General features: G+C 51.1%; 8 non-coding genes across 8 annotated transcripts; all 8 read left to right on the top strand.

Annotated features, from left to right (window-relative positions):
• Positions 1–342: 342 nt before the first annotated feature.
• trnas-uga (transfer RNA serine (anticodon UGA)) lies at positions 343–424 on the top strand. Its single transcript has one exon. It is a non-coding gene; the product is annotated as a tRNA-Ser (tRNA).
• Positions 425–3,424: 3,000 nt separating this feature from the next.
• Positions 3,425–3,497, top strand: trnak-uuu (transfer RNA lysine (anticodon UUU)). The gene has a single exon. It is a non-coding gene; the product is annotated as a tRNA-Lys (tRNA).
• A 1,647-nt stretch (positions 3,498–5,144) lies between these two features.
• trnas-aga (transfer RNA serine (anticodon AGA)) lies at positions 5,145–5,226 on the top strand. The gene has a single exon. It is a non-coding gene; the product is annotated as a tRNA-Ser (tRNA).
• Positions 5,227–5,577: 351 nt separating this feature from the next.
• trnas-uga (transfer RNA serine (anticodon UGA)) lies at positions 5,578–5,659 on the top strand. Its single transcript has one exon. It is a non-coding gene; the product is annotated as a tRNA-Ser (tRNA).
• A 2,578-nt stretch (positions 5,660–8,237) lies between these two features.
• On the top strand, positions 8,238–8,310 carry trnak-uuu (transfer RNA lysine (anticodon UUU)). The gene has a single exon. It is a non-coding gene; the product is annotated as a tRNA-Lys (tRNA).
• Positions 8,311–9,957: 1,647 nt separating this feature from the next.
• trnas-aga (transfer RNA serine (anticodon AGA)) lies at positions 9,958–10,039 on the top strand. Its single transcript has one exon. It is a non-coding gene; the product is annotated as a tRNA-Ser (tRNA).
• Positions 10,040–10,390: 351 nt separating this feature from the next.
• Positions 10,391–10,472, top strand: trnas-uga (transfer RNA serine (anticodon UGA)). The gene has a single exon. It is a non-coding gene; the product is annotated as a tRNA-Ser (tRNA).
• A 178-nt stretch (positions 10,473–10,650) lies between these two features.
• Positions 10,651–10,723, top strand: trnak-uuu (transfer RNA lysine (anticodon UUU)). The gene has a single exon. It is a non-coding gene; the product is annotated as a tRNA-Lys (tRNA).
• Positions 10,724–12,500: the final 1,777 nt, after the last annotated feature.

Raw genomic sequence — 12,500 nt, 5'->3', positions numbered from 1 at the left:
ATGAGGCAAAGCATCCATGCATTTTTCACGGTCCTCGCACTTATTTGCGAAATGTCCAGTCCCTCTTCGATGGACAAACACGCCGCTGCTGCTTCTTGTATCCGGGCTCCAGGGGTTGTCTTGGGTGAGCCAGTGGCACGCCGTGATCTTATAGTGGTTAGTATGCTGTGTGGTGGCCGCAGCAACCCTCGTTCGAATCCGGGTCGCGGCAACCATTTGCCGTTGAGTATACGGGAAGGTTGAAAATTTTTTACCACCTCATCTTTCTGCGTGATTTTGTTTCTGAAGCTTGGCCTGTGCAGGGCGCCACCAGACAAGGGCGCTTGCTTTCTAACATTAGGCGTAGTCGTGGCCGAGAGGTAAAGGTGATGGACTTGAAATCCATTGGGGTCTCCCCGTGCAGGTTCGAACTCTGCCGACTACGGGAGGGATTTGTAGTACTGCTTTAGCTTTCTGTGACGGTAATTGTGCCTTCTATGGTCCTTCGCTCTCTGTGCCATAACTGCTTCTAGCTTTCATCCTCGTGACACCTGGGTCTCTTCTAGGCAGCTTGTTGTAAAACTGCTGCTTTATAAAAGGTGAGAAGACAGTGCTCCACAAGAGACCGGATAGCTCAGTCGGTAGAGCATCAGACTTTTAATCTGAGGGTCCAGGGTTAAAGTCCCTGTTCGGGCTAAGGTCTGTCTGCTTTTGGCGGAGTCACCTTGCTATCACTACGGTCCATCTCTTCTTCTGAATCTGTACTGGAGCGGTGTTCCTTCCTGCTCCAGGGTATCAGTGCACCTCCCTTGTTTGGCACACCTGATTCTGATGGTCAGCTTGTTAGGAAAGCGGGCTCACAGAGTGAGTAGAATAAGACAGACCTCCGAATTGTGCAGTGCTGTCGGTCCGCAGGCCCATCACTGAAAAACCCCATTACATAGGATGAGACATGGCAGCCTGATTTCTCCTCAGTGGGACTGCTGTTTTACCCGCTTACAGGGCTAGCTTGCAATCTCCGCTTGCTTGGTTGCAAGTAGGTCAGGCAGCAATGTGACACAACAGGGCAGAAGGTAGTCGGCTTAATTCAAGTCCCTGTTTGGGCGAAGGTCAGTCTACTTTTTGGAGGGCTCAGCTTGCTAACACTACGGGTCCATCTCTTCTGCTGACTCTGTATTAGAGCGATGTTCCTTCCTTCTCCCGGGGATCAGTGCATCTCCCTTGTTCGGCACACATGATTCTGATGGTCAGCCCTTTAGGAAAGAGTGCTCACGGAGTTAGTAGAATAAGAAAGACCTCCCATTTGTGCAGTGCTGTCGGTCCCCAGGGCCAGTACTGAAAAACTCCATTACATAGGATTAGACATGGCAGCCTGATTTCTCCTCAGTGGGACTGCTGTTTTAGCTGCTTCCAGGGCTAGCTTACAATCTCGGCTTGCTAGGTTGCAAGTAGGTCAGACAGCAGTGTTACACACAACATGGCAGAAGGTTGTCTGCTTAATTCAAGTCCCTGTTTGGGCAAAGGTCAGTCTTCTTTTTGTAGGCCTCAGCTTGCTATCACTACGGTCCATCTCTTCTGCTGACTCTGTACTAGAGCGATGTTCCTTCCTGCTCCCGGGGATCAGTGCATCTCCCTTGTTCGGCACACCTGATTCTGATAATCAGCCCTTTAGGAAAGAGTGCTCACAGAGTACGTAGAATAAGACAGACTTCCCAATTGTGCAGTGCTGTCGGTCCCCAGGGCCAGTACTGAAAAACCCCATTACATAGGATGAGACATGGCAGCCTGATTTCTCCTCAGTGGGACTGCTGTTTTACCCGCTTCCAGTGCTAGCTTACAATCTCGGCTTGCTAGGTTGCAAGTAGGTCAGGCAGCAATGTGACACACAACAGGGCAGAAGGTAGTCTGCTTAATTCAAGTCCCTGTTTGGGCGAAGGTCAGTCTACTTTTTGGAGGGCTCAGTTTGCTATCACTACGGGTCCATCTCTTCTGCTGACTCTGTATTAGAGCGATGTTCCTTCCTTCTCCCGGGGATAAGTGCATCTCCCTTGTTCGGCACACATGATTCTGATGGTCAGCTCGTTAGGAAAGCGCGCTCACAGAGTGAGTAGAATAAGACAGACCTCCGAATTGTGCAGTGCTGTCGGTCCCCAGGCCCAGCACTGAAAAACGCCATTACATAGGATGAGACATGGCAGCCTGATTTCTCCTCAGTGGGACTGCTGTTTTAGCCGCTTCCAGGGCTAGCTTACAATCTCGGCTTGCTAGGTTGCAAGTAGGTCAGGCAGCAGTGTTACACACAACATGGCAGAAGGTGGTCTGCTTAATTCAAGTCCCTGTTTGGGCGAAGGTCAGTCTTTTTTTTGTAGGCCTCAGCTTGCTATCACTACGGTCCATCTCTTCTGCTGACTCTGTACTAGAGCGATGTTCCTTCCTGCTCCCGGGGATCAGTGCATCTCCCTTGTTCGGCAAACCTGATTCTGATGGTCAGCCCTTTAGGAAAGAGTGCTCACAGAGTGAGTAGAATAAGACAGACTTCCCAATTGTGCAGTGCTGTCGGTCCCCAGGGCCAGTCCTGAAAAACCCCATTACATAGGATGAGACATGGCAGCCTGATTTCTCCTCAGTGGGACCGCTGTTTTACCCGCTTGCAGGGCTAGCTTGCAATCTCCGCTTGCTGACTGAGCTGGGTTGGTTGCAAGTAGGCCAGGCAGCAGTGTTGGACACAAACTGAGCAGAAATTGGTCTACTCCCGTAGTCGTGGCCGAGTGGTTAAAGCGATGGACTAGAAATCCATTGCGGTCTCCCCGCGCAGGTTCGAATCCTGCTGTTTGCTGAAGGCCATGAGGCAAAGCATCCATGCATTTTTCACAGTCCTCGCACTTATTTGCGAAATGTCCAGTCCCTCTTCGATGGACAAACACGCCGCAGCTCCTTCTTGTATCCGGGCTCCAGGGGATGTCTTGGGTGAGCCAGTGGCACGCCGTGATTGTATAGTGGTTAGTACTCTGCGTTGTGGCCGCAGCAACCCCGGTTTGAATCCGGGTCACGGCAACCCTTTGCCGTTGAGTATACGGGAAGGTTGAAAATTTTTTACCACCTCATCTTTCTGCGTGATTTTGTTTCTGAAGCTTGGCCTTTGCAGGGCGCCACCAGACAAGGGCGCTTGCTATCTAACATTAGGCGTTGTCGTGGCCGAGAGGTTAAGGTGATGGACTTGAAATCCATTGGGGTCTCCCCGCGCAGGTTCGAACTCTGCCGACTACGGGAGGGATTTGCAGCATTGCTTTAGCTTTCTGTGACGGTAATTGTGCCTTCTATGGTCCTTCGCTCTCTGTGCCATAACTGCTTCTAGCTTTCATCCTCATGACACCTGCGTCTCTTCTGGGCAGCTTGTTGTAAAACTGCTGCTTTATAAAAGGTGAGAAGCCAGTTCTCCACAAGAGCCCGGATAGCTCAGTCGGTAGAGCATCAGACTTTTAATCTGAGGGTCCAGGGTTCAAGTCCCTGTTCGGGTGAAGGTCTGTCTGCTTTTGGCGGAGTCACCTTGCTATCACTATGGTCCATCTCTTCTTCTGAATCTGTACCGGAGCGGTGTTCCTTCCTGCTCCAGGGTATCAGTGCACCTCCCTTGTTTGGCACACCTGATTCTGATGGTCAGCTCGTTAGGAAAGCGCGCTCACAGAGTGAGTAGAATAAGACAGACCTCCGAATTGTGCAGTGCTGTCGGTCCCCAGGCCCAGCACTGAAAAACGTCATTACATAGGATGAGACATGGCAGCCTGATTTCTCCTCAGTGGGACTGCTGTTTTACCCGCTTACAGGGCTAGCTTGCAATCTCCGCTTGCTAGGTTGCAAGTAGGTCAGGCAGCAATGTGACACACAACAGGGCAGAAGGTAGTCTGCTTAATTCAAGTCCCTGTTTGGGCGAAGGTCAGTCTACTTTTTGGAGGGCTCAGCTTGCTATCACTACGGGTCCATCTCTTCTGCTGACTCTGTACTAGAGCGATGTTCCTTCCTGCTCCCGGGGATCAGTGCATCTCCCTTGTTCGGCACACCTGATTCTGATGATCAGCCCTTTAGGAAAGAGTGCTCACAGAGTACGTAGAATAAGACGGACTTCCCAATTGTGCAGTGCTGTCGGTCCCCAGGGCCAGTACTGAAAAACCCCATTACATAGGATGAGACATGGCAGCCTGATTTCTCCTCAGTGGGACTGCTGTTTTACCCGCTTCCAGTGCTAGCTTACAATCTCGGCTTGCTAGGTTGCAAGTAGGTCAGGCAGCAATGTGACACACAACAGGGCAGAAGGTAGTCTGCTTAATTCAAGTCCCTGTTTGGGCGAAGGTCAGTCTACTTTTTGGAGGGCTCAGCTTGCTATCACTACGGGTCCATCTCTTCTGCTGACTCTGTATTAGAGCGATGTTCCTTCCTTCTCCCGGGGATCAGTGCATCTCCCTTGTTCGGCACACATGATTCTGATGGTCAGCCCTTTAGGAAAGAGTGCTCACGGAGTGAGTAGAATAAGAAAGACCTCCCATTTGTGCAGTGCTGTCGGTCCGCAGGGCCAGTACTGAAAAACCCCATTACAAAGGATGAGACATGGCAGCCTGATTTCTCCTCAGTGGGACTGCTGTTTTAGCCACTTCAAGGGCTAGCTTACAATCTCGGATTGCTAGGTTGCAAGTAGGTCAGGCAGCAGTGTTACACACAACATGGCAGAAGGTGGTCTACTTAATTCAAGTCCCTGTTTGGGCGAAGGTCAGTCTTCTTTTTGTAGGCCTCAGCTTGCTATCACTACGGTCCATCTCTTCTGCTGACTCTGTACTAGAGCGATGTTCCTTCCTGCTCCCGGGGATCAGTGCATCTCCCTTGTTCGGCAAACCTGATTCTGATGGTCAGCCCTTTAGGAAAGAGTGCTCACAGAGTGAGTAGAATAAGACAGACTTCCCAATTGTGCAGTGCTGTCGGTCCCCAGGGCCAGTACTGAAAAACCCCATTACATAGGATGAGACATGGCAGCCTGATTTCTCCTCAGTGGGACCACTGTTTTACCCGCTTGCAGGGCTAGTTTGCAATCTCCGCTTGCTGACTGAGCTGGGTTGGTTGCAAGTAGGTCAGGCAGCAGTGTTGGACACAAACTGAGTAGAAATTGGTCCACTCCCGTAGTCATGGCCGAGTGGTTAAGGCGATGGACTAGAAATCCATTGGGGTCTCCCCGCGCAGGTTCGAATCCTGCCGACTATGCTGAAGGCCATGAGGCAAAGCATCCATGCATTTTTCACGGTCCTCGCACTTATTTGCGAAATGTCCAGTCCCTCTTCGATGGACAAACACGCCGCTGCTGCTTCTTGTATCCGGGCTCCAGGGGTTGTCTTGGGTGAGCCAGTGGCACGCCGTGATCTTATAGTGGTTAGTATGCTGTGTGGTGGCCGCAGCAACCCTCGTTCGAATCCGGGTCGCGGCAACCATTTGCCGTTGAGTATACGGGAAGGTTGAAAATTTTTTACCACCTCATCTTTCTGCGTGATTTTGTTTCTGAAGCTTGGCCTGTGCAGGGCGCCACCAGACAAGGGCGCTTGCTTTCTAACATTAGGCGTAGTCGTGGCCGAGAGGTAAAGGTGATGGACTTGAAATCCATTGGGGTCTCCCCGCGCAGGTTCGAACTCTGCCGACTACGGGAGGGATTTGTAGTACTGCTTTAGCTTTCTGTGACGGTAATTGTGCCTTCTATGGTCCTTCGCTCTCTGTGCCATAACTGCTTCTAGCTTTCATCCTCGTGACACCTGGGTCTCTTCTAGGCAGCTTGTTGTAAAACTGCTGCTTTATAAAAGGTGAGAAGACAGTGCTCCACAAGAGACCGGATAGCTCAGTCGGTAGAGCATCAGACTTTTAATCTGAGGGTCCAGGGTTAAAGTCCCTGTTCGGGCTAAGGTCTGTCTGCTTTTGGCGGAGTCACCTTGCTATCACTACGGTCCATCTCTTCTTCTGAATCTGTACTGGAGCGGTGTTCCTTCCTGCTCCAGGGTATCAGTGCACCTCCCTTGTTTGGCACACCTGATTCTGATGGTCAGCTTGTTAGGAAAGCGGGCTCACAGAGTGAGTAGAATAAGACAGACCTCCGAATTGTGCAGTGCTGTCGGTCCGCAGGCCCATCACTGAAAAACCCCATTACATAGGATGAGACATGGCAGCCTGATTTCTCCTCAGTGGGACTGCTGTTTTACCCGCTTACAGGGCTAGCTTGCAATCTCCGCTTGCTTGGTTGCAAGTAGGTCAGGCAGCAATGTGACACAACAGGGCAGAAGGTAGTCGGCTTAATTCAAGTCCCTGTTTGGGCGAAGGTCAGTCTACTTTTTGGAGGGCTCAGCTTGCTAACACTACGGGTCCATCTCTTCTGCTGACTCTGTATTAGAGCGATGTTCCTTCCTTCTCCCGGGGATCAGTGCATCTCCCTTGTTCGGCACACATGATTCTGATGGTCAGCCCTTTAGGAAAGAGTGCTCACGGAGTGAGTAGAATAAGAAAGACCTCCCATTTGTGCAGTGCTGTCGGTCCCCAGGGCCAGTACTGAAAAACTCCATTACATAGGATTAGACAAGGCAGCCTGATTTCTCCTCAGTGGGACTGCTGTTTTAGCTGCTTCCAGGGCTAGCTTACAATCTCGGCTTGCTAGGTTGCAAGTAGGTCAGACAGCAGTGTTACACACAACATGGCAGAAGGTTGTCTGCTTAATTCAAGTCCCTGTTTGGGCAAAGGTCAGTCTTCTTTTTGTAGGCCTCAGCTTGCTATCACTACGGTCCATCTCTTCTGCTGACTCTGTACTAGAGCGATGTTCCTTCCTGCTCCCGGGGATCAGTGCATCTCCCTTGTTCGGCACACCTGATTCTGATGATCAGCCCTTTAGGAAAGAGTGCTCACAGAGTACGTAGAATAAGACAGACTTCCCAATTGTGCAGTGCTGTCGGTCCCCAGGGCCAGTACTGAAAAACCCCATTACATAGGATGAGACATGGCAGCCTGATTTCTCCTCAGTGGGACTGCTGTTTTACCCGCTTCCAGTGCTAGCTTACAATCTCGGCTTGCTAGGTTGCAAGTAGGTCAGGCAGCAATGTGACACACAACAGGGCAGAAGGTAGTCTGCTTAATTCAAGTCCCTGTTTGGGCGAAGGTCAGTCTACTTTTTGGAGGGCTCAGTTTGCTATCACTACGGGTCCATCTCTTCTGCTGACTCTGTATTAGAGCGATGTTCCTTCCTTCTCCCGGGGATCAGTGCATCTCCCTTGTTCGGCACACATGATTCTGATGGTCAGCCCTTTAGGAAAGAGTGCTCACAGAGTGAGTAGAATAAGACAGACTTCCCAATTGTGCAGTGCTGTCGGTCCCCAGGGCCAGTCCTGAAAAACCCCATTACATAGGATGAGACATGGCAGCCTGATTTCTCCTCAGTGGGACCGCTGTTTTACCCGCTTGCAGGGCTAGCTTGCAATCTCCGCTTGCTGACTGAGCTGGGTTGGTTGCAAGTAGGCCAGGCAGCAGTGTTGGACACAAACTGAGCAGAAATTGGTCTACTCCCGTAGTCGTGGCCGAGTGGTTAAAGCGATGGACTAGATGGTCTCCCCGCGCAGGTTCGAATCCTGCTGTTTGCTGAAGGCCATGAGGCAAAGCATCCATGCATTTTTCACAGTCCTCGCACTTATTTGCGAAATGTCCAGTCCCTCTTCGATGGACAAACACGCCGCAGCTCCTTCTTGTATCCGGGCTCCAGGGGATGTCTTGGGTGAGCCAGTGGCACGCCGTGATTGTATAGTGGTTAGTACTCTGCGTTGTGGCCGCAGCAACCCCGGTTTGAATCCGGGTCACGGCAACCCTTTGCCGTTGAGTATACGGGAAGGTTGAAAATTTTTTACCACCTCATCTTTCTGCGTGATTTTGTTTCTGAAGCTTGGCCTTTGCAGGGCGCCACCAGACAAGGGCGCTTGCTATCTAACATTAGGCGTTGTCGTGGCCGAGAGGTTAAGGTGATGGACTTGAAATCCATTGGGGTCTCCCCGCGCAGGTTCGAACTCTGCCGACTACGGGAGGGATTTGCAGCATTGCTTTAGCTTTCTGTGACGGTAATTGTGCCTTCTATGGTCCTTCGCTCTCTGTGCCATAACTGCTTCTAGCTTTCATCCTCATGACACCTGCGTCTCTTCTGGGCAGCTTGTTGTAAAACTGGTGCTTTATAAAAGGTGAGAAGCCAGTTCTCCACAAGAGCCCGGATAGCTCAGTCGGTAGAGCATCAGACTTTTAATCTGAGGGTCCAGGGTTCAAGTCCCTGTTCGGGTGAAGGTCTGTCTGCTTTTGGCGGAGTCACCTTGCTATCACTACGGTCCATCTCTTCTTCTGAATCTGTACCGGAGCGGTGTTCCTTCCTGCTCCAGGGTATCAGTGCACCTCCCTTGTTTGGCACACCTGATTCTGATGGTCAGCTCGTTAGGAAAGCGCGCTCACAGAGTGAGTAGAATAAGACAGACCTCCGAATTGTGCAGTGCTGTCGGTCCCCAGGCCCAGCACTGAAAAACGTCATTACATAGGATGAGACATGGCAGCCTGATTTCTCCTCAGTGGGACTGCTGTTTTACCCGCTTCCAGTGCTAGCTTACAATCTCGGCTTGCTAGGTTGCAAGTAGGTCAGGCAGCAATGTGACACACAACAGGGCAGAAGGTAGTCTGCTTACTTCAAGTCCCTGTTTGGGCGAAGGTCAGTCTACTTTTTGGAGGGCTCAGCTTGCTATCACTACGGGTCCATCTCTTCTGCTGACTCTGTATTAGAGCGATGTTCCTTCCTTCTCCCGGGGATCAGTGCATCTCCCTTGTTCGGCACACATGATTCTGATGGTCAGCCCTTTAGGAAAGAGTGCTCACGGAGTGAGTAGAATAAGAAAGACCTCCCAATTGTGCAGTGCTGTCGGTCCCCAGGGCCAGTACTGAAAAACCCCATTACATAGGATGAGACATGGCAGCCTGATTTCTCCTCAGTGGGACTGCTGTTTTACCCGCTTCCAGTGCTAGCTTACAATCTCGGCTTGCTAGGTTGCAAGTAGGTCAGGCAGCAATGTGACACACAACAGGGCAGAAGGTAGTCTGCTTAATTCAAGTCCCTGTTTGGGCGAAGGTCAGTCTACTTTTTGGAGGGCTCAGCTTGCTATCACTACGGGTCCATCTCTTCTGCTGACTCTGTATTAGAGCGATGTTCCTTCCTTCTCCCGGGGATCAGTGCATCTCCCTTGTTCGGCACACATGATTCTGATGGTCAGCCCTTTAGGAAAGAGTGCTCACGGAGTGAGTAGAATAAGAAAGACCTCCCATTTGTGCAGTGCTGTCGGTCCCCAGGGCCAGTACTGAAAAACCCCATTACAAAGGATGAGACATGGCAGCCTGATTTCTCCTCAGTGGGACTGCTGTTTTAGCCACTTCAAGGGCTAGCTTACAATCTCGGATTGCTAGGTTGCAAGTAGGTCAGGCAGCAGTGTTACACACAACATGGCAGAAGGTGGTCTACTTAATTCAAGTCCCTGTTTGGGCGAAGGTCAGTCTTCTTTTTGTAGGCCTCAGCTTGCTATCACTACGGTCCATCTCTTCTGCTGACTCTGTACTAGAGCGATGTTCCTTCCTGCTCCCGGGGATCAGTGCATCTCCCTTGTTCGGCAAACCTGATTCTGATGGTCAGCCTTTTAGGAAAGAGTGCTCACAGAGTGAGTAGAATAAGACAGACTTCCCAATTGTGCAGTTCTGTCGGTCCCCAGGGCCAGTACTGAAAAACCCCATTACATAGGATGAGACATGGCAGCCTGATTTCTCCTCAGTGGGACCACTGTTTTACCCGCTTGCAGGGCTAGCTTGCAATCTCCGCTTGCTGACTGAGCTGGGTTGGTTGCAAGTAGGTTAGGCAGCAGTGTTGGACACAAACTGAGCAGAAATTGGTCCACTCCCGTAGTCATGGCCGAGTGGTTAAGGCGATGGACTAGAAATCCATTGGGGTCTCCCCGCGCAGGTTCGAATCCTGCCGACTACGCTGAAGGCCATGAGGCAAAGCATCCATGCATTTTTCACGGTCCTCGCACTTATTTGCGAAATGTCCAGTCCCTCTTCGATGGACAAACACGCCGCTGCTGCTTCTTGTATCCGGGCTCCAGGGGTTGTCTTGGGTTGGCCAGTGGCACGCCGTGATCGTATAGTGGTTAGTATGCTGTGTGGTGGCCGCAGAAACCCTCGTTCGAATCCGGGTCACGGCAACCATTTGCCGTTGAGTATACGGGAAGGTTGAAAATTTTTTACCACCTCATCTTTCTGCGTGATTTTGTTTCTGAAGCTTGGCCTGTGCAGGGCGCCACCAGACAAGGGCGCTTGCTTTCTAACATTAGGCGTAGTCGTGGCCGAGAGGTAAAGGTGATGGACTTGAAATCCATTGGGGTCTCCCCGCGCAGGTTCGAACTCTGCCGACTACGGGAGGGATTTGTAGTACTGCTTTAGCTTTCTGTGACGGTAATTGTGCCTTCTATGGTCCTTCGCTCTCTGTGCCATAACTGCTTCTAGCTTTCATCCTCGTGACACCTGGGTCTCTTCTAGGCAGCTTGTTGTAAAACTGCTGCTTTATAAAAGGTGAGAAGACAGTGCTCCACAAGAGACCGGATAGCTCAGTCGGTAGAGCATCAGACTTTTAATCTGAGGGTCCAGGGTTCAAGTCCCTGTTCGGGCTAAGGTCTGTCTGCTTTTGGCGGAGTCACCTTGCTATCACTACGGTCCATCTCTTCTTCTGAATCTGTACTGGAGCGGTGTTCCTTCCTGCTCCAGGGTATCAGTGCACCTCCCTTGTTTGGCACACCTGATTCTGATGGTCAGCTGGTTAGGAAAGCGGGCTCACAAAGTGAGTAGAATAAGAAAGACCTCCCATTTGTGCAGTGTTGTCGGTCCCCAGGGCCAGTACTGAAAAACTCCATTACATAGGATTAGACATGGCAGCCTGATTTCTCCTCAGTGGGACTGCTGTTTTAGCTGCTTCCAGGGCTAGCTTACAATCTCGGCTTGCTAGGTTGCAAGTAGGTCAGGCAGCAGTGTTACACACAACATGGCAGAAGGTTGTCTGCTTAATTCAAGTCCCTGTTTGGGCAAAGGTCAGTCTTCTTTTTGTAGGCCTCAGCTTGCTATCACTACGGTCCATCTCTTCTGCTGACTCTGTACTAGAGCGATGTTCCTTCCTGCTCCCGGGGATCAGTGCATCTCCCTTGTTCGGCACACCTGATTCTGATGATCAGCCCTTTAGGAAAGAGTGCTCACAGAGTGAGTAGAATAAGACAGACTTCCCAATTGTGCAGTGCTGTCGGTCCCCAGGGCCAGTCCTGAAAAACCCCATTACATAGGATGAGACATGGCAGCCTGATTTCTCCTCAGTGGGACCGCTGTTTTACCCGCTTGCAGGGCTAGCTTGCAATCTCCGCTTGCTGACTGAGCTGGGTTGGTTGCAAGTAGGCCAGGCAGCAGTGTTGGACACAAACTGAGCAGAAATTGGTCTACTCCCGTAGTCGTGGCCGAGTGGTTAAAGCGATGGACTAGAAATCCATTGCGGTCTCCCCGTGCAGGTTCGAATCCTGCCGACTACGCTGTTTGCTGAAGGCCATGAGGCAAAGCATCCATGCATTTTTCACAGTCCTCGCACTTATTTGCGAAATGTCCAGTCCCTCTTCGATGGACAAACACGCCGCAGCTCCTTCTTGTATCCGGGCTCCAGGGGATGTCTTGGGTGAGCCAGTGGCACGCCGTGATTGTATAGTGGTTAGTATTTTGCGTTGTGGCCGCAGCAACCCCGGTTTGAATCCGGGTCACGGCAACCCTTTGCCGTTGAGTATATGGGAAGGTTGAAAATTTTTTACCACCTCATCTTTCTGCGTGATTTTGTTTCTGAAGCTTGGCCTTTGCAGGGCGCCACCAGACAAGGGCGCTTGCTATCTAACATTAGGCGTTGTCGTGGCCGAGAGGTTAAGGTGATGGACTTGAAATCCATTGGGGTCTCCCCGCGCAGGTTCGAACTCTGCCGACTACGGGAGGGATTTACAGTATTGCTTTAGCTTTCTGTGACGGTAATTGTGCCTTCTATGGTCCTTCGTTCTCTGTGCCATAACTGCTTCTAGCTTTCATCCTCGTGACACCTGCGTCTCTTCTAGGCAGCTTGTTGTAAAACTGCTGCTTTATAAAAGGGGAGAAGCCACTGCTCCATAAGACCCCGGATGGTTCAGTCGGTAGAGCATCAGACTTTTAATCTGAGGGTCCAGGGTTCAAGTCCCTGTTTGGGCGAAGGTCTGTCTGCTTTTGGCGGAGTCACCTTGCTATCACTACGGTCCATCTCATCTTCTGAATCTGTACTGGAGCGGTGTTCCTTCCTGCTCCAGGGTATCAGTGCACCTCCCTCGTTTGGCACACCTGATTCTGATGGTCAGCTCATTAGGAAAGCGGGCTCACAGAGTGTGCAGTGCTGTCGG

This window comes from Carassius carassius, chromosome 18 (genome assembly GCF_963082965.1).
Source record: "Carassius carassius chromosome 18, fCarCar2.1, whole genome shotgun sequence".
Lineage (NCBI taxonomy): Eukaryota > Metazoa > Chordata > Actinopteri > Cypriniformes > Cyprinidae > Carassius > Carassius carassius.
Note: the sequence above shows the minus strand (reverse complement) of the source record. Positions and strands in the feature narration are given on the sequence as shown.